This window comes from Excalfactoria chinensis, chromosome 2, assembly GCF_039878825.1.
Source record: "Excalfactoria chinensis isolate bCotChi1 chromosome 2, bCotChi1.hap2, whole genome shotgun sequence".
NCBI lineage: Eukaryota > Metazoa > Chordata > Aves > Galliformes > Phasianidae > Excalfactoria > Excalfactoria chinensis.
Window position 1 is genome coordinate 137,902,143 of NC_092826.1, and position 23,266 is coordinate 137,925,408.

The window sequence follows — 23,266 nt, forward strand, 5'->3', positions numbered from 1 at the left end:
TTAGAACAATTTGCTCTCCAAAAGAGTGGTCAGACATGGGCACGGGGAGGTGGTGGGGTCACCATCCCCACAGGTGTTCCAGAACCACGGAGTTGTGGCACTGAGGGCTGTGGTTTAACAGGCAATACTGGTGGTAAGTGGATGGTTGAACTAGATGAACCTTTGTTGTTGTGTGACTCTATGATTCTCAGCGTGGGGCAGTATCAGGATTGACCTGAAAGAAATAGTGGAAACAGAGATAAGAGTGAACACGGGGAATGTGCAGCTTCATGGTCACGTAAAACTTGCAGAAAGGAGAGCACCCTGGGGGCACTGCAGAACTGAGCTCTATCAGACGCCAATGGGCCCAATCCCCATGCCTAAGGTTCCCATCCACGTCAGTCTGGTCTCATCATTCAGGACTACACTGGCTCTGTCTTTGTTCAGGAATGTTGTGTGGTGTGTGTTTGTGTGTTCAAAAAAGCTCTCCCTTCCCTCTCAACAAGAGTTTCTCGTTTGTATTTTGTTAGCATTGCAAGACCGCCTATTTATGACTTATGTAAGCACTATAGTGTGATTTTTAGCAGTTCCTCTCTTAAATGGTTCCTTGGTTGTTTTGTGTCCCCAGAGCTGCTTTCACAGTGCTTAATGTGAAAGACTCTCTGCCTCTTGTCACACACAGTCAGGACACTGAACCATAAACCCAGCCCAGCTTTCTCCAAGGGCATCAGCCCAGTGAAAGATAACTTCTGTCCCTAAACCCCCACTTACACAGCACTGCTGTGGTCACACAGGGACTCTGCTGCCATGCATGATGTAGGCAACCCTATGGCTCTGAGGTCACTTGCTTTGGGCAGAGAAGCATTAGTGGAGTCCTTTTCAGTCTCCAATACACACTGGGATGGCCGGAGAGGCACCCAGAGGCCCTCCTGAAGGCTTTACACACCAAATGCCTTTTGAAATCTTGGGAAGTTTTATTGTACCAAGGCACACCAGTCAATGAGCTCGAAATGCAAAATAACCTTTACTTTCTATGTGTTCATTCCTTCTGCACATTAACAGGAAATTCTTTTCCCTCACTGCACTGCAGTCCTTCACTGTTTCAACTGCCCTTTCTGCTTTCCTTTGCTGCACTCTGGCAGTGCAGAAGGGAGGGCTGCTACGAGGCAGCCTGACAAGCTGTCAGGTTTTTAATTTGTGCCTGAAAGTTGCAAGTGGAGGCTGGAAGTGTTATCCCCATCAGCTGAACCGAAATAGCACCACAATGGTAAACTCTTCCACCAGGAGAAGCAGGAAGGAGATTACAGCAGAAATAACGGATAGATAGAGCTGAGAATCATAGAATCACAGAATCATAGAATCATAGCATGGCCTGGGGTGAAAACGACCACAAAGCTCATCCAGTTCCAACCCCCTGCTATGTGCAGGGTCACCAACCAGCAGCCCAGGCTGCCCAGAGCCACATCCAGCCTGGCCTCAAATGCCTGCAGGGATGGGGCATCCACAGCCTCCTTGGGCAACCTGTTTCAATGCATCACCACCATCTGTGTGAAAAACTTCCTCCTAATATCCAACCTAGACCTCTCCTGTCTTAGTTTAAAACCATTCTCCCTTCTTTGGGTTATTCTCCCTCAGCCCTGGGCTGATTTTCACAGTGCCTGGAAGGGAGACCAACAGACGAATGGATAGATGGACATACAGCCTTAAGAAGCTGAGTTTGCTCAGAGCTGAAATGAGACTTTCACTCCAAACCTCCAACAATATGTTGAATTTACCTGGTAGCAGAAGATGACAGAGTCTGAAATTTCAACACATCTGCACAATTCCAAGTGGAGCTCAGCAGTTTTGCTTACATTTGTATTTGCATGGCTGGTGTTTGTCCAACCCATGTGCCGATGTGAACCCATCGCTACAATAGAAAGGGGGAAAGCAAATTCACCAACCTTAGAAATGGGAGGAAAATGCCATTGTGAACGTTTGGATGTGACTCAGAGGAAATCTTTTAACTGATAAATGGCACTGAGGTGCTCAGGATCTCCTTCATGGTTGGGCAGACATATCAGAGCCAGACTGACCACCTCCTTCTTGCACAGTCTGCACTGAACATCTTCTCCTTCAAACACCAATTCAGAAGACACTCATCACACATCCCTCTAGTGCCTGTAGGCAGAAAACACTATGGGAACAGACCCAGTAAGATGAGTTTCCCCACACAGAAGTGGTATTTAACCATGAGGATGAGAGGGACTGGGTTTGTCTGCCCCTCCTGTACAGTGATACTACAAGAAAAACACTGCAGGACCTGCCTAGGGGTTGGAGGGAGATAAGTCAAGCCAGCAGTGGGGCTCAGCATGTGCACACATGCACATCTACTACATGCATACATACATGCGTGCACCATATATATCTACACTTGTATACACCAAGCAGCCATGTACATCAGCACAGACAGAAAACACTCACAAGCACAGACAGCTCCAGTCACCTCACTCTGTTCCTCCTCTTGCAAATCAGGTTGGAATTCTTCCCGAGCAATATGTATACACGCACATAAACATACAAACAGTATGTGAGTTCACATACATTCATATATGTAGTTAATGCAATATACACACACAGTGTGGATTCTTTTGGTAACTGAGCTTTAGTCACTCGGATTGTAATAGCTGGTTCTTGGAACCCAGCCTCCCATTGCTGACACCTGGTTCAGACCCATGGCCATCCTAAGGTCCTGTTGGGTCCAAACACTGGAGGGACAGGAGTGTCTGTACATCAGCTTCTGGAAGGCTGTAGGTCTCAGCCAGCTGCTGGAGGAATGGGCTCACTGAATAAAGCCACCAACACTTTGGTTGCTGGCTAGCTTTGTTGCACAGCTGGATATGCCCACGAAGACTGGCTTGGAGACTATGAGAGGGAGTTGCTTCCCTGGTTGTTGAAGGGCAAAGTCTTTTTATGCAGCCTCATGTAGGTCCCACCAGTAATCTATGGATTCTTTTAATGCCATGCAAATTAGACAGTTATTCATCCCTGGAGATGCCTCAGGCGAAGGCTGTTATTGCACTGGAAAGGTGAGAGAGAGCATTTGGCATTTATCTGGATGACACGATGTCACTGATACAGCACATTCCCCGGGGGCATTGGAAGAGCTTTCTTGACAAAAAGAAGAGAAACAAGCAAAACCTTTGCAAACACCAGCTCTGACACCAGCCTGCTGCCTGCCCTACACCTACAGCACCATCCAACTCCTTCTACACCTCTTGCTGGCAGGGCTCTGAGCAGCGAGAAGGATGGAGCCCCTACATTCACAGATCACACCACTCTAAGGCTCCCCGGATCAGCGCGTATGCAAAAAAGCAGTCTGTCGTGTGCTCACCACTTGCTTCCAAGGAAGGGGAAGAAGGATTGCCATAAGTGCCGGCAGCAAGGCAGTGTGCATATCCTCCAGACATTTGTCAGTTGTAAGGCTGCCAGAAACACCTCCGCCGCTCCATCTGTCACCAAGAACATTTTAAGACTGTGACTGTGTCCCTCATCCCGAGAAGGATATTGGAGGAGAAAACGGATTCTGAAGCAGAAAGGTCTGAAAAAGCCGTGTTTTATACAAACACAGGAAGCACAACCAGCTCAGCACTTCATGCCTGGCTTTGTGCTTGAAAGCAGCCCGCCCTGGTAGCGAATTCATTCCATAGTGCCTATTCCTGATGGTTGATGTTTAGTAGGGTTCTTCAAGGCTTTTATTAATCCTCCATTTGCTTACTGTGCCGAATGCTGACAGTTCATTACTGATAGCTTGTCCGTGTTGAGGACAGGCCATTCCAAGAAGACGTGAAGGCACCTTATATAATAAACCCTCAAGCACAGGAGATGCAAATTTCTTGCTCAGAAAGCACATGCTTGTAGAGCTCTCATCACTGTGCTATACTGGAGGTCCTCGGTGTCTGCTGCGTGTCTCTTCCTGGAACATGACTTGAGAACAGTGAAAAAGTGCTTAAATTACGCGTCAGCAGTCACACAGATGGTCTCTGTCAGACCAGGAGCTGCCTGTAGCCTGTTTCCCTCTCACCTGCTCCATGGCAGTGAGACAGCGATGCTGCGGCTATAAGAAGGATCTTGTTTTGAATTCAGTGTAGCATATGAGCTCAGCCTCCTCGCTGCACACAGCGCAGATGGAAAAGGCTGGGCAGCATTCCTGCTCGGAGGGTTTTTCCAACCTAAGGACAGCATCCTAAATGCAGATAGCACAACACGTCTGCTGTGAGAAATGGATCTGTTCTATAGTGTCAGCAAGGAAAATAAATAGCATGGCAAGGAGAGGTGCCCAGCTGATACACAACATGGAATCACAGAACCATTAAGGTTGGAAAAGACCTCTAAGATTTAGTCCAACCTTCCATCTACCACCAATATTGTCCATTAAACCATGTCTTGAGACCATCACCTCTCATCCTGCTTTCTGTTACCTGGGATCAGATGTTGTCTGCAAACTTGCTGAGAGTGTGCTCAATTTCCTCATCCAAGTCATCAACAAAAATGTAAAACAGGACAGACTGATAGTGACCCCTGGGGAGCATCACTTGTGACCAGGAATCCATTAAAGATGAACCTCCCAAACATGTGGATGCTGAGTAGGTACAGTGGTGAGCAGCAGGAGGATACGCAACCACAAATCAGAGACTGAGAGAAGCTGATGGAATTTCTCCTTCAATTTGTACCAAAGGCCTCTCACAAGGGCAATGCAGAAAGAGCGAGCAATGCAATAGGACGGGCCCAACGTTGTGTCCATCTGGTTTGTGTTGTTCTGAAATGTGTTTGCAATCAGGGGTTGAGTAAGGGATGAGACACCAGCCAACCTCAGGGAGGCACGCAGAGAGATCTGACTGACATGAGCACCAGCCCTGCACAAGTGAGCAGCCTAAGCACATTGCCATTCATGGGATTTTATTGCATGCCTTTACCAGCAAAGCATCCAGCCTCTGGCTATAAATGCTTAAGGCTCTAGGGACCAGGTAACGCGTGCAAAATAAACTGCTATGGCACTGAAGCAGAGATGTCAGTCATTGCCACTTCCAGCACTTGTTGTTGTTAAGTGGTCCCAAATGGCACCATAGTCCTCGTGTGAAACCACTGGAAGAGTCACTTTTGGGGAGGAACAGTTGTGGGAATTGCACAGATCCCAACGTATATGCATTGTTTTAGGTGGGAACAATGTGTTGTGAGAACAATGATGTGATGTCAGCTCTCACTTGTGATGTTCCAGGCCCACCGCAGCCATCACGTGTATCAGAGAGATCCATTTATTGGCCTTGGCGTGGAAACAGGAAAGGCAAGTATATGGCTGATAGTGGTGGGCTAGGATAGCAATTAGCTTTATTTTAACGTCTGCTTCTAAATGGCAACAAGTTTTGCCAAGGTAATTTTCCATTGCCACCCAAAGACAGACCTACACTCTAGTTCTACATCAGAGCTGCCTACAACTGCAGTCATGGGCTTGAAGGGGAGAAAACATCAACATCCTCAAGAATATAGACTCATAGAATCATAGATTCATTAAGGTTGGAAAAGACTTCTAAGGTCGTATAGTCCAGCTCTACCTACCACCAATAGTGCCCATTGAACAGGTGCCTGCTCAGAAGGCTGGGCCTAAAATCAGCAGTGCTGCAGGAAAAGCAAATTGCCTGCGTTGCTGGCACCTAAAACAGCCTGAATTGGGCCTAAAAGTTGATGTCTGCTCACACACAACATATGCACATTCACCGCACACAACATAACAGTTTATGGGTGCCTATATGTTTATAAAATGCTCGGAAAGTGCGTTGGGTTTTGGTTTTCTCACGGCTCTTTTACACAACTAGAGCCAGCAGAACCTGTGTCCTTCTGAAAGAACACGAGAAGCTCTGTGTCAGCTCCAGATGTTTTAAGTCCACCATCTAGCATGGGCTTATAGGCTTCCCCACAGTACCAAAGGGAGCGGTAGGAAACACATTTGCAGCCTAGATGTGTATCACCATCACAGCCCATCCATTGCCAGCTGATTCAAAGACTGAAAGCAGTAACTTCAGCTTTAGATTTGTACAACTCTAAAAATGAGTGATTGCTGCAGATAAGCCTTTTGTTGTAAAGGACAGGATTTCTTAACTCAGAAGGTATTTCTTTTCCTTCCTTCAGTGTATATAACCCTCAGTGACATTTTTATGACTTGGCATTTACTGAAAGACAGTCAACAGACAGTTACATGTATTCCAAAGGGTCTTGTTAGAACTCATTCGTTCTCTACTCAGTTTTAACGAGGCTATAACCGTGGTATCTATGGGCTATATCCATGTAATCCAATATAGTAGCAGGATTCTCTGACATCAGGAAGCCCACTGGGGACATTTGTTGAAATTTCTCCTGTTTTATGGGACAGACAGCGAGATAAACCTGACAGAGCGAGTCTGGAAACAACCAGTCTGTTGAGAGAAGCTTTCAGTATTGAATCTGGGTCAGGAAATGGATGGTCCCCATGCCCTTCTATTGACACTACAGCCCTTTGCTGACTCTGTGGCCATTCTCAGTGCTAAGCAGTGGGAGATTATCACGGATAAAGTTTTCTTACAGAAACTCCTACTCAAGGTATCTTAAAGGAGCGTATGCAGATGGAACTGGCAGATGAAATTCCATGCACACGCAGCACATTTGGCTGCTATCATTTCACCAAGGCATTCTAAATCCTGCAGGTTCCCTCCCTAAAGCACAGGGAAGACAGGTGGGTCTGAGACAGCATCAAGGCAAACAGCATCGCCTCCAGCCCTCAGTGCTCCCAGGGGTGGGTTATTCAGGCTAAGGTCTCCCTGCAGTCTGGAAATGGTGACTGCCACATGTTGTGCCCAGCTGCCACCGAGATACTACACAGAGTCTCCCCAAGCCTTTAACATGGGCATAGCCCTCCTCCCTCTGCCTATACTGTTACTAATGGGTATTAGAAAGAGGTTCTACACCAGAGGGTGGTGGGCATGGAACAGGCTCTCCAGGGCAGTGGGCACAGACTTGAGCTGCTGGAGCTCAGGGAACACTGGGGCAGTGCCTTCCGACATAGGGATGAGGCTTGGGGTGGTTCTGTGCAGAGTGAGGAGTTGGATTCAGTGATCTCTGTGTGACTCTTCCAGATCAAGAGGAGATTATTTGTAATTATGGTACTTTGAACATTAGATAGAACTATTCAACTTGGTCTGTCTGGACAGCTCACGAGAGCTGAGCCTTATTCTTCCACCATAGATGGGGATCCGTGCCAGGTAGCCAGGAAAAAGACTTCACACACCTCACCTGGCAGATGGGATATAGAGAACTATCTGGAGCTGGTGTGATCACTGCCACAGCCTGACGTGTCACTGAAGTGCCAGGAGCAGGCATGTTGCCCAATACATCATTAACTTTACAGCCAGTTCTTTTTCAATACAATTCCTTCCCGCTGAACTGGAATTTACTTCTGATAACAACAACAACTTCATTTCACAAAATGGCTTTTTAATACTTCTAACTATGTAAAAAAAAAGGTGGGGGGGGGGGGGGGGGGATTGCCACATGTCACTCCTCATTGTCAGCTCAGCAGTGAATTATCCTAATTTGGGATTAAGCTTCCAGGGCATGAACCTCCAGAGCCTAAGTATGGACACGTGCTAATGACCTGCCAGTTTATTTGAACAACAGAGATTTATGAAAGTAAAGAAGAGAATTACATTTCTGTGTGCTCTCCGTAATCTGTAGGATTGAGGACTTTTTTTGCCACCGCATCCATCACTGACAAGCACTAGAGAGCTGGAAATTAAGCATACGGTAATAATAATCACAGCGTAATGGCCTCCTGGCTGAGCTGAACATCTGTTTTGCTTTCAGCTCAGCTAGTGACAACTTTCTGCTCTTAAACAGAAATTCATCTGACTAAATATAGGCATCTCTAAGGGAGCAGAGCCTCTGAGCTAGTCCTCCTGGGCTGCTTGGATTGTGGAGTACAGGGGCTAGTCATGAATCTGTGTGTCCCAGGGCTCAAATGCCTCTTGTCTGGCACTTTCCCATGTCTCCCATGGGTTTATCCTGTGGTGAAGCAGCTCATGGTCTGGCCCCAGGCAGGAGAACTGGGGGCTCCCCTGGGTTCCCATCCCAATCCAGATATCACAGATGATCACACACTCTGGTATGACCCGCATGTCCATGAGCAAAGTCTTTATGCCAGAGCCCTCTTTCCCAACCAATCTATGCAGTAGGTACTCATCTCTTTCCCAGACTGACCCATTAATGCCTTTTCCCCCAGATCCTCCCTCAGAATGCCTGGATGGGTTATGGAGCCTTCGTCCTTGTAGATACTCAAAAGCTGAATACATGGGTGCTGGGACAAGATCTCAGAAGCCACTGGTTGAGCAAGGAGGGAGTAGAACAAGATGACATCCAAAGGTCCCTTCCAGACCCAACTATTCTGTCACTATCCCCTTGTCTCAGGCAAAAGAGCAGCTAATGTCCCATGACAGAGCACTCTCCATGTGGTTTCCAGACCCTACTATAGAGGAGAGGCAATGCCCACCCCTTGCTCTCACCCAATACCAGCTGAAGTACTCATGTTTTGAAGACCTCAAATCCCCTTTATCACAAGCGTAACTTGTATTGATATACATCTAAAATAGGGAAGATAAACATTGCTCTAGAGATGTCTTCTGTCCAGTCCCTCTGAAAGGAGGTTGGGGAGTTTGGTTTAGGTGTCTAAGGCTGCGTGCAAACCTGACACAAGACTTAGGTTCGTGTGTGGCTGGTAAGCATGCAAGGCTGCAAGCTGCATACAAGGATGGCACAAGTGAATGCCCCCTCCCTGGAAGCATTCAAGGCCAGGCTGGATGGGGCTTTATGTATTTTCCTTTTTTGATGATATTGAAATGCTGTGACTGCAGGATGTGCTGAGATACAAAATCAAGTCTAATAAAGGCTGTCAGGCAGGTTTGTTAAATGCGGATCTATTTGAAATTGTGATTACTTCTCAATATTGCATAATAAGATGAATCTGAGAAGTGGAGCAGGAATAATGTGGAAGCACTTCATTGGAATATTTGTGATCCCCGTAATGGAGTTCTGAAAACATCTTGATCTCAATCTTCTCATCGTGGTCTGACAAAAGGAGGACTGTAAGGAAAGTACTACAAACAGGTCAAGGTTTAGCCTTGGGTCCATTTAAACACTGCAGAATAAATGACTCTTTCTACCAGGTACAAACTGTATAATCAGACTGTAATAAGAAAGAGACTGTAATGGAGCAACCTACCACAGCTTGTCTTGATCTAAACTGGAAGAGGCAATAAAATCTTGTTAATGCTTTTCCCTTCACTTTAACACATCTTGCATTGGTTTGTACCACATAGCAGTTAAATTATATCTATCTCAGCCTTGAAGAAGCTGCTTTTGGGTCACTTCATCATGTAGGGAAATGGGATTCCACCAAGGAAATTCTACCAAAGAGCTATGTAAGGGAACAACACTGGGATGATAAAGGTGATGTCTGTGAGCAGATCTATCAGTGCTTGGAATCCGGAGCTCAGATGAAGACATCATATAGGGGAAAAAAAAGCCATGTAGTCTGTTTTGGTAGCTGCCCTCCTCCTGTCTCAGATCTTGTCAGCTGGAATAGACAGTCATTATCTCCCCTGGCCTGATGTCCCCTGAAAGATAGAAGGAAACTGTGAAGGTAAATGGGGCATCATAAAGGCAGTATCAGGTAATGTCCTCCGATAGAGATGGCTGCTGTTAGAACACTTAGAGCAATTTTGGAAGCATTTTTGGAAGTGAGGAAAATGGGCTTTTTCTTAGGGAAACACAACTCAGTGTCTGCACAAAAAGCAGATCTGATGAAAGATGGTGAGTAAAAACAAAACCAGATCTCAGCACCAGTGTTAAAAGAAGAGAGTTGGGAATGTAGCTGAGAGCAGCACAGCTGGTTACCAAGACCACTGTAAAGGCAGAAGCTCTGCAACACACTGGTCTCTGGCTCCTCTTACATCATGGTGTGTGCTTAGTGTTCAGCTCCATGCGTGGGGGAATGTCTGAGAGTGGCAAAGTAGCTCACGTGTATGGGCAAGTGGAGGTGGAGATGCCTGCATATGTAGAGCTTGGCTGCGCCACTGGAAATACAGCACTAGCCTGGATACAGAGGCAATGCTTAATCCAAAGGGGCAGGAAGGAATTATTCTTGGGTGTCTCAAGTCAGAGAATAAAATAGCCTGAAAAAGAGCAGGATATAGCAATCTGGAGTCCTAACCACAGGCAATGACCACCAGCACTGGAATGGAAAATTAAGGGCATGGGAGAGAGAAGCAGCAGGATTCACACTGGGCTCTAAAGAGGTTCCTGTGAGAACCGGGTGAAGGTGTTGGGACATTTTCTGTGGGTTAAAATCTGCTTTTAGTTTACAACTTAGAAATTGCTTCTCTGTCAAACTGAACAACGTGGCGGCGAGGATGAGGAGAAGGTGCTGAGAACTCGTGTTGGTGATGATGATGGTTCTACCACCAACCCCGTAGGAGGGAGACCCACCATGTGTCTAGCCCAAGAAGCTCAGTTCTTCTCTTTCTTCTATGAGAAATGCTGTTCTGTCTCCCTCACCCACATTTTGCCAATTTAGTTATCTGAGATATAATTCAAACCATAGTCACGAACATAACCATCTTCTTCGGTCTTGCCCTTACCACAAAGCACTATGTGTAATTAAAAATTCATTTCCTTCTTATATATTCCTATACATACATGTATACTGAACAGGAAAAGGAGAAGCTCCTATTAATAATAGGATTTTATTAGCCTTCATTCTGTGCTTTCCAACATCTTTCAGCAGATGTAAATGGCTAAAAATTAACTGTGCTCGGCTGGTCCAACAAATGACCTTTCATTTTGGCTCCAGGCATGGAGCCAGAGTATGATCGCTGCTGGAGGCTGCTTAGCTGAGATAAGTCATGCTTCCAAATGGCAACATTTCAAAAGAAGTTTTGTTTTATGAGGCCTCGGATCGTTTTCTTTCGTCTGTGACTTAGAAACATAGATTGAGACCATCAATGGCACAAATGTGCCAGGTCCCAAAAACCCAGTGCTATCAGTAAGAGTCAAGACCCTTTGGAGACTGAGTCCTGTAAGCACTGATATTCCAGGGCTCTGACCCACCATCCAGACTCTGCACATCAGCTGCTCAATAGCAGCTGTCTGTATTCCCAGGCAAAGCAAACAGAAGGCAATTTACCCCTTAGGAAAATAAAACTCTCCTACTTGATACTGTCTTCTAAAAGGTAAAAGCAAACACAGTTACGGAGCATTTGATGAACAATTGCGTTTGCGTGGGAGCTTTGAGGCTCATTTCTGATACCATAATTAAAAATAAGGTCTTTCCTCTTCAAAGCTTTATCCAAGACTTAAATGCATGCATTGAATGGATTCAGTGTGAGTGGTCTTAAAACTCCTCACAAATACTAGATGTCAGCTGTGGGAGAGATTCATTTCTGTTTGATGTCAATGTATGTATTTTGGGAAGCTTTTTCAGCCTACTGTCTGCATTGCCTTTTGTTTCAGTGTTGCTTCTCTTCGGCCTGTTTGAGGAAATGAAATCACATATTTAAAATCTATAGAAAAGCAACATACATCACGATCCATGATGGATCAATTGAAAAAATCCTTCACTGTGAAAAGGACCTCGTTGTGTTTGTAGGATTTTAGTGAGAAGACTTGGGGGAAAAAGCATCCACTTCAAAGAGATTCTGCAGTAGCTGCCATTTTGATTACTCTTGAGTGGAAAACGTGAACTGAAGATCATTGTTCTCCCCCTGCTTTGGATTGTACTGACTTCAGGTAGAAACTGTGACGGTATTTGGGATGAACAGGAAGGACAGACACACACTGTGCTGGCACTATCGTTTCCTTTTCCTTTCTCGCCATAAGAGATCAGAGACTTGGGAGGACCTCTTGGTTTGCTGGGAATAAACTACTGCTGAATCTCCATGCTCATCTGTGTGACTTACAGCTTCTAAAGTCATATGCAAAGACACTTGGGCAATGGCAGAATCACCAACTGGTGAGAGTTTGGATCTGTGATGGGAAGAAGTAGATAATTCCGCTCCGTGGCCCAGATTTTTCCTTATGAGGCCTGAAAAAGTGCAATCCTCATTCCTCTTTTTCTTTGCTTACTTGGCAGAACTCAGATCATAAGGTTGCAAATTGATCCTGCTGATGTGAACAAAGATGTCCCATCATATCTGATAACTAAGACAATGAGTAGAAACCCTCAAGAAACTACTGAGAATACAAGGATGCTGCGATGAAAGTGAAACGATACCAAACTAAGAGTATGCACTGGCAGCAGATGACTTACACCAAGGTACTTTTTCATCTTCCCCTAAGAGTGTGCTGGGATAATTGAGCACAACTTTAATACAAGCGTGAAAAACCACAGTTGTTCAGTGCTTTAGTCTCATTTTAACTCCAGAAATACAAGATAGAGTGAGTTGTAACTTATTAACTGAGGGAGATTTTTGCAGGAATGTGTGCTTGGTCGGAATTGAGTTTGTATAAGGCAATACCAGGAGGATCACTGGCAGCCCTTTATCTTATTGCTAAGGATTCAAAGTTCTTGCAGCACTGGGCACAAAAGTTAACTACTACTCTGCACAAGTATTCATCTGCAAATTAAGTCCTACATTATATCAGCATTCAGCTGCTTGAACAGATACTTGGTGCATCAGAGACATCTGGGGTACCGTTATGGAAGCTTTTACAGAAGGGTTCAAGCTTCCATAGGTCTTGTGTCATCTCACAGGGTCATAGAATCATAGAGAGTTGGAAGGGACCTTTAAAAGTCACCTGCTCCAACTCCCCTACAATGAACAGGGACACCCACAGCTCCATCATGTGCTCAGAGCCCCATCCAGCCTGACCTTGAGTGTCTCCAGGGATGGGGCACCCAACACCTCGCTGGGCAACCTGTGCCAGTGCCTCATGACCCTTATTATAAGCAGCTTCTTCCTTACATCCAGTCTAAATATCCCATCTTTCAGTATGAAGCCATTTTCTTGTCCTATCTTCTTGCTGCTGTGCAGATGTTTCAAATGTCTCAAACATGAGGTGTCTTTTCAGACCTTTATCTAGGGCCCTGATTTCACATCTATGGAAGACCATGGCTGAAGGTCTTTCATTTTCCATCTGAAAAAAAAAAAACAAAAAAAACATGTTAAAGATGTGGAACTCTCCAGCACATCATTAATGTGAGCCATGGAGTCCATTACAGAAACGGACCACAAGAATAATGTGCACTGCCTTTCCCTGGAATACAACAGTTTAAATGCAGATCCCCCTTCCTCAGGGCTTTGCATTTGCTTTAAAAACTAAGGCAGAGCCTGCGAAATGTTTCTCTGTTGTCATGCCAGTACTTGCAAAACCAAGATCAATTCTACACGATGAATCGCAGTTGTGATCTCAGCTGGGTAACAGATAGAGACACGTCCCTCCGAACACCTCGTGGTATGTGATTACATCAGACACAATGAAAGATCAGTACTTTTAAATAGTGTTCAATCTTGAATCAAATCTGAAGTACTTTGAGAAAAGCAAACAAAGTGTTCTTCTCAAGGCAGGAACTGGAAAAACAGCTCCACTCCCATTCCTCATCAAAACCACAAAGAAAGGCCCAAAGCTGAATGTTTTGTTTGTTTGTTTGCTTTTACCTAAAAAGGAAAAGCCAGCGTGTCTCCGAGGTCCAATAAGATCTTTTATTCAGAGCAGATGAGAGCTGGAGCGCAGAGATGCAATGGAAGTTGGGCAAGCTATGGGTGTTGATGGTGGTCACCTCTGGTGACTTACAAGACAACTGCATGTGTGATTGCTCTGTTGCCCTTCTGTTTTTCTAGGAGATGACCAGGCAATGTAATCCAGAAGACTTCCTGTACGAACTAGAAGGCTTTGCTTGTTTTCTAGATCACCACAATTAAAGCCTGTGCTCCCAAAGCAGTTCCCGTAGGCTCCGTGATTTACTGCTTGGGATGACACTTGCCAGGTTGGGAAAAAAAAAAAAGATGTTTTTTTTTTCCAAATCTCTGTGTGACTCCTGGTTTTATAGAGCTGAAGTGAAGTCGCTCCAGCTTCAGTTGCTTTGTGTTTTAGTTATCACCGAGTTTTATGACTGCAGAATGTTTTCCCATTTATTAGCTGCTCTGCCTGGAATGCAGCAATGGGTGATTTATTACAACACCCCTCTGTAACTGCTGATGTGGTGTTTGTCCAGAGATGAAAGACTGTGAGTGAGCAAAATGGGGTCCAGCTCTGTCACAAGATCCAGAGCAGCCCCAGTTTTGGAGGAGTGATTCTCCTTCCTGAAGTACACGGAACAATGGCATTTCTACCAGCACTGGCTTCTGCCTTGTTTCTTCTCATATCTGAAAGAAGTGTCCATTTCATTGCCGTGATCTTGGCAGAAAGAGAACGTGGCGATGGCTGAGCCATTCCCCAAACAGCATTACAGTGTCTGATGGGAGCTCTGAAGGTTCAGCTTTCATCTACGACTCTGCGTTGTGCAATGCGCGTCTTTAGCTGCCTGTGCCTTGAGACTCTCAAAGCAACATTTTGGCACGCATTACTTGCAAAATCCAATTAATTCAGGCCGATGATGAGGTTCCTTTAGCCATATGACCAAGGGACATCTCAGACCCACCCGTACCTGCAGCTGGCACTGACTGGCATGAGGATTTCCAGCCGAAGGATGAAGTTGGGCTGGGAGCAAGCCAGATCCATTCCCCCACTGCTTCTTCCAGTTGGCATACGTAAGCTGCAATTCTAATGAGACCAAAGTTTCCTTTTGAGGAAAGGGCATTGATCTCAGCCAGTCCCACTATACCTATTAATTTCTAAAACACAGATGAATTTGAGCTCCTTTTTTTCAGCCGATCCTTTCACATTAACAGCAGCCTTTGCTGGTGGGTTTTTTTTCTCTTCTAATTGGCCTACCTAGGGGTTGAGTAATCTGTTGGTTTATATTTCCTGCGTTCATATTCTGCTGGGAGCGGCAGGCAACCATTTTACAGCACGTTTTGTCTCTCTGCTGGAAGAACTGGGCAGCTTCTGACGGCCCTCCGACACGCTGGGGAGCCAGGTTACCTTGCTCGGTGGCAAAGAAACAGCAATTATCTGTGGTTCGAGCTGCAGGCAGAAATGATAAATAAATACAGAACATTGAAAACAGGCAAGAAAAAAAAAACCAACCCTATGGGCTTATGGAAAAGTCAGATTGGTGGAAGAGGGTCATCTTCCTTGAGTGCTAAAGGAAAGGAAATAGCACAGCTTGGAGGCTGTAATTCCTTCTGAGGACAAAAAAAAACCAAAACACCTTTGTGATTGTGATAATGGAGTGTGTCACACAGTGAGTATTTAGACTGTGAGTGCTGCATGAGAAATGATGAAAACCATTCACCTCTATGCCTGATCCCAGCACGCCCTCTCCTTGCACAGAGACTGGAGGAATAGGAAAGCTGCATTGCATCCTTACAGGATGGAAACCCACCCCAGCACTGGGGCATGACTGAGTCTGATGCCATTTCACCGATGACAACTTCATCGCCACAGGAGCAATTAGGGCTTTTCATAGGTGCCAGTTTAACCCACTGCAAAATTAAGGAGTTAATTTCCATACAGTCACTTAAGAGTAAGGACTTTTGTTGTGGCACTGCTAAACTCAGCTCCTAGGATGGAGATTGTTGGTTTTTCCATGCTTTCTTTCCCAGCAGTGTTAGATAGCAGCAATGCTCCCTCAGCTCACAATTGTCCCAGAGTCCCTACAGAGCAGCAGCCTGATGGCTTCATTTCTTGGCACAGCTGCCTTCCTCCTGGTAGCTCTGTTGGGACAATGATCCCTTTGGGGAGAATTGGCTCCCACCAGCCCTTCAAACACTGGGACACAAAAAAAGGCCACAGCCCTGAAGAAGCTAGCTGTGGCATTAATGCTCCTTTAGGAGGACATTAGAGCAGTTATTTCCCCTGGAAATTAGATGTGTCTACTTGGATCTCCTATAACATGGAGCGTATGGGCTCTTCACTCAAGGTCAAGCTGGATGGGGCTCTGAGCACCTGATGGAGCTGTGCTTGTCCCTGTTCATTGCTATGGGGTTGGGCTGTATGAATCCCTTCCAACTCAAACTATTATATGATTCTATGATTCTATCCCCTGGTCTCCAACTCACTCCTCACATGCAGATTTAATAGGACAGATATCATTAAACATACATGGAAAATTCACACACGTTCCCAGAGCCTGGCTGTGATATAGCATCTCTCCAAGGGCAGCACAGATGAGCAAGAGCTAAGAGCCAGGATGGCTTGGGACCTCAAGGTAGCACAGGGCAATTGTATCCCTTTAAGCAATGTGAAGCCAGGTTTCCTGAATTCAATTTCATACCCAGAGAGGTGAACCACAGATGGTGAGCCTGCATCTCCCGGGGTGGATATAAATTATGACCTTTTACCTCATTAAGATTGTCTGGTAATTCTGCTGCTCTCTTCATCTGTGCCAAGGGAAACCCAAGTTAGGGATGCAACAGTCTGCAGCTCTTCTGCAACAACTTCTGCAACTGCTGAACAGTGAATATTTCATCTATTGGAGGGGGGACAAAAAGAGATGGGGGGAAGTCTGTGGAATTCCCATTTTCATCAGCTAGTGCTCAGGCTTCAGAACTTACAATCATAGAAGTAATCTCCAGTTATTTGGAAGGTTTCTGGATGCTTCCTTTAAGCACAGGTGAGCTTGGAGAGAGTAACGCAGAGGGATGAATTTATTCTTGGGTGTTCTTATTTGACAGCTGCCAAATGCTTTACCTGTGGGCAGGGATCCCAGATAACAGCAACCAGCCTAAATGGGAGCCAACAAAGAAAATGAAACCCATCAATTTGCAGCGTGTTCTGAAGCAGATGCTGGCAAAGAGCAGAGCTGTGTAAGTGCTCTGATTTGGTATCTCAGGCTGGTGATAACGGAGCAGTGATGTGAGCAGTTGTCAAATCAGTGTTTCTGACAGTGAAGAAGTAAAGAAGCATTTTACTAAGGAGGGAGATTTAACCCTAAGCCAATTCCTTTTGCACAGGGCTTGATGGGCAGAGGTGTCCAGTGATAAGAAGTCATGGATGCTCAGCAGCGTTAGAGGAGCTGCACTGCTGAGACAGAAGAAGTGGCCTCCTGTATGTAGTACAGGACGTCGACTGAATTTGCCCTTTCCTGCAATGGAAAGAAGCTCTCTCTCTCAATATACCACTGAGAAAAGCTCAGCACGCTAATTTAATCAGAAGGGAAATTACAGGCAATATTAGGCTTAAAAGGAAATCTCAGCCTCACTGAAGTCAGTGGAAATTTTGCCACTAATTGAAAAGGAGGTTTTGCTCCTTGCCTTTGCACAGAGATGATGGGAAAGTGAGAAGCAGGGCAATGGAGCTGTGAGGGGTCTGGAGCACAAGTGTGATGGGAGCAGCTGAAGGAGCTGGGGCTGTTCAGTCTGCAGAAGAAGAGGCTCAGGGAGAACTCAGTGTTGTCTACAACCTTGGAAGGGGCCCCCTTGGCTCCCTGTGTAGTCTCACCCATGTCACCCTAAAAGGATGATTGAAACAAACCAGAATGTGGCTGTGCTGAGATGGACCACAGGACCATTTGCCACTCTTCTCATTTCTAACAGCTTATACTCAAGGAAAATGAAAGAACACACAAACAAATAGCCAGAGTCTCTACGTTGGTTTGCATCTTTAAGAGTTCCCACATTAAGGATATCATCTTTAATAAAAGCGCTTTGTGGATTATTAATTTTTTTCCACAAACTTTCCAGTCCTGTTTTAAATCTGCGTTAATTTTTAACAACCACCACATCTTGCAGCTTAAACACATTTGCTGATGGAAAGCAACGCGTGAGACCCTTGCGTTGTATACCGATGGTCCTGCAATGGCATTAAGCATCCAGTGCAGACATGAGAGGTGACAGATGCATCATTATGCAAAGAGATCTCACAACACCAAAGCGAGCAGCTCTGCACAGAATTACTGCCACTACGCCGGACCCTAGAGCAATAACATCACTGTGTGATGTCGTTCCTGACCTACAGCCAACTCCAGGCTATGGGAATAAGGGTTCAGCTCATCCCAGCACAACAGGATCCCTATCCAAAGAGAAAAATTACCACAGAGATGGAGGAAATATGTATCTCCGGGAGATGGACAGGTCTGTTTAAGTCATAACTCACCCCTGGGGGTTGTTTTCCTCATTCCACCGAACAGACATGGAATTAAGGGTGACCCCAGTTCTACTTATATAATGAAATCTGGAGTATGCAGCAGCCCATTGGCAGAAGCTGGTCTAACAGGAAGGTCTCCTAAGCCTTCTTCCACTCCTCACCATTCCTCCCAAGAGAAAGAAATGTCATAACACAGAACAGCTCTTGTTAATATTTGAGGTCTAGCAAAAATTCTTCAAAACCCAAATTATGGCCCCAGTCACCAAACAGCCTTGATGTGTGGCAATTTTGGGGATGCTCTGAGGGTCACAGAAAGTCCCCCGCTGCCAACGCTGTCTCTAAGGAGACAAGAAGCGAGGCTCTCTCTGCAATCTTTGTTCTTGCAACGCGTTAGAAATGAAGATTTTATTTTTACTCCCCCTGCAGAGAAGCTCTGATCTAAATAAATTATAGGTGTACATTAAAAGAAAGAACATCCCCCTCCCTTCCTGCACCTACGTAAAATTTGCTTAAATAACAAATCTGCATTGGAATAGAAGATGCTGTCATGCCCAACAGATGATCACGGAGCAGCACAACTGCATTAGCAGGAAGACAGTAAACATTTTTGCTCTCCCTTTTAAAGCAAATTATGTCCCGTTAATGCTGCCGTAATAGGGCCAACAATGAGATTACTGGCCCTGCATTGCAAACATCAAAGCTAAACACACCAATTTTCTCTTGCAGCTGTTAGATGTGCCCAGCTCTTCAAGCACCATTACTGGGGACTTCGTGAGAGACTCTTCATGTTGAGTCACCAAATATATTCTGCCTTCTCTTGAGGTGACTGTTAGAAAGCAGAGTTCTGGGGAAGCTGCTGGGTTCAGGAGGTGTCACAGCTTTCTTATGGACCTACTGCTGCTGTCCCCTCCAAGCCTCAAAGCAAAGATGCACCATGGAGACCAAGAGAAGAGACAGCCACTCAAGCGCTCAATGACCTCAATGAGCTCAGGATTAACAAAGTCCTGGGAAATGAAGGGTCTGAGCAGTCACAGATGTTAATGGTGCCTTAGGTCAGTGGGCCCAGCAACCCAAGGCCAAAGTGGGGTTTGCTGTGTAGAAAACTTGCAGTGGGAAAACCCAACACAAGCTCTCATCTACCTGCTGCATGGGTGACAAAAGACTGCTTCTGAAGCTATGAAACCAACCTATATGGCACCTACCTTAAAGCCAAGGCATAACAGCTCTTCAGCACACAGAGGAACATACGAACCTGTTTGCCATTTGTGGTAACATAGATCCACTGACAGCAGCAGCCCCATGCAAAAGAATACTGATCCATCCTTGAACGAGAAAGCAGTCTGGAATGTAGCTCTGTGACACAGTAGGAGCCTTGGATACTCAACACTGGCAATTAAAAACAAATAACTAAATCGGGGGCCTCCATTCACTCCCTTGTGGTCCACTTTGCATTTGCTTTACTAGCAGAGGGGATGAGGGCAAGACCAAAGATAAAAATGAGGAATAATCCCTCCCCACTTCTCTGATCCACGCTGCTATAATGACAGAAAGGAGCCACTCATGACATTGAACCACAAGCCATTTGGATTACAGCACTGCGTACAGCACGGCACCTTCTAAGTATTATGGTCTCAGTGGAATTCTAATTGTGATGGTCATCAGGTGGCATTTCACCCCTTTTGGACACCCTTGATTGCATATTGCTCTATGGCTTCACAATAAATGTGAAATATGATTACAGAGTGCCTTATTGACTATCTGAGTGACATTTAAATACACTGTAAGAGTAGATGGGGGACTATGCACAACATAAGCCCAGAGCAGCCGCAAGGAAAAGTGTCTTGCAAGGTCATTGCAAAAGATTGGAAGAGCAACTTCAGGTGGGTAGAGCCGTGATTTGGCTTTATTTACCTACTGCTCTGAGTTAATATTTTATAAATGTTACGGCTGCATCACTTAGCATTTTGCACTCGGTGGCATGGTTTGCTGATGCAATTAATTGTGTCGAAGTCGATGAAATAAACCGGCAATCATAGAATGGTTTAGGTCAGAAAAGACCTTAAAGATCATTAAGAGCCAACCCTCAGCTGTGGGCTGGTTGCCAGCCACTGGGTCGGGCTGCCCAGGTTTATCTCAGACAGGTGTTCAAGCCGGTGGCTCAGATTGGCCATGAGCAGGAGTTGAGGCTGTTTTGAAATGCAGATGTCAGATGCAGACAATTTCTAGACCTTTCTCCATAGGATGACTAAAGAACACTATTGGAAGGATATGGGTTCAGGCTCAGTTAGGATAGAGTTAGGTTAGATATAAGGACAAAAGTCTTTTACAGCGAGAGCACACAGATGGCGATGCAGCTCACTTCCTTCCCATTGACCATTTCTGGCTGTTTGTTGCTGATCCTCCACCTACAGCATTTGCAAATGCAGGAGTGGTTCAAGATGCTGCCAGCCCCAGGGCAGCTGAACCCATTCCCTCAGACATCAGGAAGCAATCAGGATGGTTACCTCTGAACTGCCTTGTGAGTCTTGCCCAGGGACGTATTTGAAAGAGAAAAGGCATCATTCCCTCCAGAGAGCAATGCTTTCATTATCCAGCTTGATGCATCTTGACACTCAAATGCAGCTAATAGCACAAGAGGAGCAAGCAGGACAGGGATCTTTCAACTCTAGGGTCAAGTTTTCAGCTGGTGTTTGACACTCAAAGCATGTAGGTAGTAATCAAGCTGTGCTATTTCCAGCAGATGTAAAGATGTGACCTTAACAATGTCCTTTTAGGGCTTATTGCTGTTTCTCATAGGGACAGGACTTTTTGCCTGTAAGCGCACAAGCAGCAATCAGAATCTTTTTGCTTGTAACTGCAATGAATTCGGGCTGGATGTTATTTAGGTCTTGGTTACAAACTGCACAAAGCTACAGAGAAGGACTGTTTGGAAAAAAGAAGGTTAGCAAACACCCTCCTCCTGGGCAGCGATGGGTGGATGGTTGGACTGGATGATCTCGGAGGTCTTTTCCAACCCTGGTGATTCCGTGACTGTATGAAAGGTGCTCAGGTGTTGGAATGAGCTGCCCAGGGTGGTGTTGCCATCCCTGGAGGTATCTAAGAGACGCGTGGATGTGACACTAAACAACATGGCTTATTGATTGATTCGGTGCTGGTACACTGAAGGTTGGAGTTAATAATCCTAAGGGTCTTTTCCAACCTAAATGATTCAATAATTCATTGTTCCAGCAGGATCAAGTCACCCAGCCTGACCAACCGCACCGCAACGGTTCCAAACATAGAAGTCACTTTGTAATTGAGTTTGGAACTTTACAAGTGAAAGTGCACACCACAGGGAGCAAGGTCTATCCGCTATCATTGAGATGGGCTGGGAGGGCCCACCTGGGAAAGCTGTAGCAAGTAATAAAAATAATTGCCTTTCCTGCCCTATAACTTTGATGAATCACCTTCAAGTTGACTCTTGTTTAACCATACTTAATTAAGAATGGTGTGAATGTTAACATTGAGTAATGAGGTGATAACTCTCTGTATTTAAGTTGAAGGAGTTAGTACAGCAATGAATCCAAGTGCATATATATATATATATATATATCTGTTAATCTCATTATCCAGAGTGTCTGACTGCGACATGTGCTTTCTGAATTAGTTATGCATTCCAAAATAACAGTCAGGCTCCTTTATTCCATTACAACAATGTGCCCAATGAGTTTGTATTCCTATCTGTTAATTTCCCCATGGTAGGGTGTTTTGGGGAGCTCACATATATTTTTAATGAACTGAAATTGCCTTCTATCCCTTCTCTTTTCATCAGATAATGATATTAAAGTGAATCAAATGCAATTTCCTGAATTGAATTCAGCCTCCCTCAGCGTTTTGTAGCTGCCATGTTTTCATTTTAGACACGTAGTACAAAATATGGTATAAAATATATAGCATATATTGGAACTAGATGACCTTTAAGGTCACTTTCAACCCACATCATTCAGTGTCTCTATATGACCTTTGTATGCTACACAAGTATATAACAACACAACTCATCCCTGATCTTAGCCATACAGACAAGAATTACCATAGGACTGATATTTCTAAGAGGCTTCTTCATGCCATACGTGTTCATTAGGACACAAGCTTCATCTCTTCCTCTTCCACTGACCCCCCTCAGAAGCCCTGGGTTAGTCACTTGCAGGATATTTCCCTACTCTAAGTTTAGCCTTGGGTCTAAAAGAACATCCCAGGCAATGGAAAGTGTTATCTCCAGAGAGTGATTCAGTTGATGCTAAAATGGGAGGAGGGAAATTAATAACTCACTGGAAGAGTCTCTTTCCCTCTGATTAACATAGCAACAAATAAAAGAAATAAGACAAACTACCCAAGTGAGCTATAATAGGTGTCAGAGCTGCCATCTCATCTGCTCTTAACTCCAGATAAAATATAGCTGAATTACACAGTTATGAGTGAAAACCAGAGCTGGCCATAAAATGTAATCAAGATATACCCTCGTTGTGGGTTTGGTTTGGTCCTGCAGGTAATTTAAGAAAAGAAAAAGGAAAGGGAAAAGAAGAAGAAAAAGGAATATAAGAGGAAGAAAGGAGAGGGAAGGGGAGAAGGAGAGGGAAAGGGAAAGGAAAAGAGAAAGGGAGAGGGAAAGGGAAAAGAAAAGGGAGAGGGAAAGGGAAAAGAAAAGGGAGAGGGAAAGGGAAAGGGAAAGGGAAAGGGAAAGGGAAAGGGAAAGGGAAAGGGAAAGGGAAAGGGAAAGGGAAAGGGAAAGGGAAAGGGAAAGGGAAAGGGAAAGGGAAAGGGAAAGGGAAAGGGGGGGGGGGGAAGAAAGAGAAAAAGTAAGTGGAAAAGAAAGAGAACAAGAAAAAGAAAACCCTGAAAATCTTCAGTACAAACTTGTTCCCAAATGTCCTCATCCCAGCCAAATCTAGTTATAAGCTATGAAAACAGATCTTACTCTTACAGAATGCTTAAAAGTAAAATTTGGCTGCATGAGCTCTGCTTGATCAGTGCATGAAGGGACAAGATGAGATGGGGGGGAAAA